The sequence below is a fragment of the Xenopus laevis genome, chromosome 3S (assembly GCF_017654675.1).
Source record: "Xenopus laevis strain J_2021 chromosome 3S, Xenopus_laevis_v10.1, whole genome shotgun sequence".
Lineage (NCBI taxonomy): Eukaryota > Metazoa > Chordata > Amphibia > Anura > Pipidae > Xenopus > Xenopus laevis.
In genome coordinates, this window is record NC_054376.1 from 83,175,668 (window position 1) to 83,179,484 (window position 3,817).

Consider the following 3,817-nt stretch of genomic DNA (forward strand, 5'->3'; position numbering starts at 1 on the left):
TCCCATTTTTTTTTTTTTTTTTTTTCCCCTTTCCTTTTCTTTTCTCCCCTATCCCCCTCTTCACCCTCGAACTTCCTTCGTCTCTCCTGTTGTCCTCTCCCATCACTGCTCCGAGTCCTTGTCAGGACGTGTCCCACCTAGAAAACAGAGGTGTGTAGATGTGACAAAATTGTGCCCATAAGCCAGCATCGTGTTGTGTGAGCAAAGGCCTCAGAATCAGTCCATGCGCCTAGGGGTGGAAGGGCTAGAAGGTTTACTCATTCTGCTCCTGCAATGCCACTGTTCCGTGCCTAGAGTGTCCACCAGGTCTCCATTGTAGGCCAGTTCCCTCCATTCTTTAAGGTCAATAGAGGGCAATCCTAAAGCTCTCACAAAGTCCTCCAGACCGTCTGGTTCCTTCAGACTGTATTGCCTGCCCTCCTTCACAACAGTGAGGGCAAACGGGAAGCTCCACCGATATGCAATATTTTGTGCTCGCAGGACCGTGGTAAGTGGCCTAAGGGCTCTGCGTTGCTGGATTGTGAGCCACGCCAGGTCCTGGAAGATGGAGACTTCATAATCCTGGTACTTAAAAAGCTCCACATTCCGCAATGCGCGGGTAATGTCCTCTTTAATAGTGAATTTGTGGACACAGCATACTACGTCCCGGGGTCGTTCCAATCTAAACCTCGGGGCGCCCAGAGCACGATGGACTCTGTCTAATTCAAGAGGGCTGGAGGGATCTCTGCCCAATATAGAATTAAAGATGGCTCTTACAGTGTCGCCAAGATCTGCTGCGGCAACGGAGTCGGGAATACCTCTAATCCTGAGGTTATTGCGGCGGCCTCTATTGTCCAGAACCTCCATATGTTTCCGGAGTAGGTAGATAAACCTATGATGGTCATTAGATCTGTGAACTAGGTGATTATGGGCCTGTTCCGCCTTGCCGAGCCTGGCGTCCATCTTACTGTAGGCCTCGCCTATACTGCGCAGCTCTGCTTTGATTTCCGCAAGGTCTGCTTTCTGCGACTCTCGTAGCGTTTTCGCCATCGCCCTTAAATCATCCTTGGTCGATAAGGCAGACAACAAGGCGCGGATGTCCGTGCGCGTTGAGGCAGTGCTGTAGCCGGAGGCCGTGGACCCGACCGGGCTTGGACTGCGTGCGGCCGACTCCGCCATCTTGGATGTGCGTCCGTCCGAGCGGTGAGAGGATTTCTTGCCAAGAAATGGTGACATCGTGCTCTGAGCGGACTGTGAGGCACTTTGTGGTGTCTGCTCTGCTTTCTTGCCGTGTTTCCCCATAGTAGTGCGGGTCAGGTACTGCGTAGAGAGATGCTTCTGGCAGTTCGGGACGGGAGAGTGTATCAGGTGCGACCGCTCAGCACGCCATCTTGCCACACCCCCCCCCCAGTGATTTTTTTATACACTTTGTTTAGCCCAGCCCTCAACATCATAACTCTGCCCCCATCCCTTATGTCATCAGCCTGTACAGAAGAAAAGCTGTAAACCCTACTTATAATGAGGTCAACTGCACTTGCACTTAATTCAGAAGTAATACAAGCCACAATAACAAAACAAGTCCTTTCTGATTGGGATTTTTGCTCGTTGTACTACTAATAGTATATGTGGCCCCATTGTCTCTTCCGTGTTTATCATCCTACTATGCTACTACTAACTGGCATTCAAGTATGGTTTCCAGGAGTTTTAGGAAAGGAAATAAGAACTACAAATCTTACCTTCTTGTGGTCACTGTTTCAGGATTTTTAGGGGCCTAGACCCCAGTTTTGGGACATATGTCATAATACATAACTGTAATAGAATAGGTTTTATGTTTTATTGGCATAATCCAATGTATACATCCATTTTCTTAGATTATAAAGTGAGCACGTTCTCATAAATTTACGGCTGACATTTTTTTCCTTTAGTGATTGAATATCCTACATATATCTAAACAAGCACTGGCAAATTGGATTCCGGTTGTTGGTATGATGCTACATATAAATGGAGTCATTTGTTTTCTGCACCTTCTCCTGAACCATGTTGGGAATGATATCCATAATTCCTTAGGGGATTTAGATATTTACCTTGTCTGAAGATGAGCAAATGGGCTCTACAGAAATAAATGCATTTATTATTTATTGAAATGCTCTGGTTGTTTCCTTCAAATGTTTATCGTCAGCTGCAATGGTGTGTCATTGTCTTCAAGATGTAAACGAGTGGTCCATTACTTAGGCACCAGGGGAAGCTCATTAGGTCGGTCTGTAGCTGCTGAATCGGATGGACAAGAAAATTTCATCACTCTGTGGAAATGATTTTAGCAATTAATTTGTTTGTTTTAAGCCATAATCCATTAATACTGTGAAATAGTGGAAATGTTGTACTTGTTAAAAGTGAATTCTCTTAATGGCTTATACAATCAAACCTATTGACATGTCCCAAGTGGTTGAAATATCGACCAAGCTGGCTGTTATCATTGTATGAAAGACAAGAAATCAATGTAATCTGTGATCCGGGTTCTTATTGTTTTGTACATAATGCTCAAAATATTCAGTAGCGTGAAATGATGCCGCTGCATAGCACAGCATGTTAACCCTTTAATGACTGAGGTATGAAGCCTGTTACAAAATCACAGCTGCTGCTGATATTAGAACATAAATACAGGATTAAAATATGAATTTGGGGGCAGTAAATAACAAAATGAACAAACGTATCCATCAGTTTTCTGCTATAGCTATTGGGTTTCAGGAGTCTCGAAAACTGCTTGCCAAGGTTACCTTATCTAGTACTTGAGCTGCTTCTTAAAGAGCTAATTCATCATGTAAAGTACATGCCACATGTAGCTAACTGTCTATTTGTATTGGTAAACAAGATCTTGACAGATTTGTCCCACATGGAGCAATGTATTGCCAGGAGTTTCTTATTACCATTTAAGACAGATAAATGGATTTCCCAAGGACTCCTCCCCCCTCCATGTGCACATGTTTATTTGTTTATTTATAAACAACCCCCAAACCACAGTAAAAAAAAGTAACTAAACCATGAGAGCTAAAAACCCATTTGTGGCCAGGGTCTTCCCTACAAGTAAAAAAACTGCTGGTCAGAGAACCCCCATAAAATTATGGTCAGGAGCCCCATTTTATTCTTTTTCTCAACATGAACAAAACAAATAGAATGTATTTGAATACTTACTGCTTCCCTGTCATTAGTTGATTTGATCTGAATGGAGATAATGAGATCTGTTTAAACAAGCCCTTCAACCAGCCCTTCAAAAAGTTTGTTACATCTAGTAGCTTAAATTTTTCTGCATACCTGTTAAGCTAGAGAAATAAGTAAAAAAAACTAAAATTAAACTAACAGGCAAAAATATGTTCAGTACAAGCCTTATTTGATGAACTCAAGTAGAACAATAGATATACTGACGCATTAAATAAAAATTGAACCCTCTAAAATGTTGTAGTACAGGGTAAGGGGCATATTTATAAAGGGGGTGCAAATAAGGGCAACTTTACATGTTTTTTACATGGGGTTATGTATAAACATTTGGCAAATTTGCACCTGAGCAGTAATCCATGGCAACAACTCAGATGTTTGCTTTCACTGCAGCTGGTTAAAATTGCATGATTTGGATTTTCACTTGTTTTTTTGTGTCCCCATTCCAATTAAATTGTGCTTTTTTAATAATAAATAAGGTCCAATCTTGGATTCTAGTTTTCTAGAATTTTTTAGTCCAGAAACATCTTTTACAATAGTTAAAGCTCTCGCGACCTAGCAGTGGCTCACAAACATGAGATTATTATTAAAATATATCCTATAGCATCCTGGATTGGACTGGCTTGTT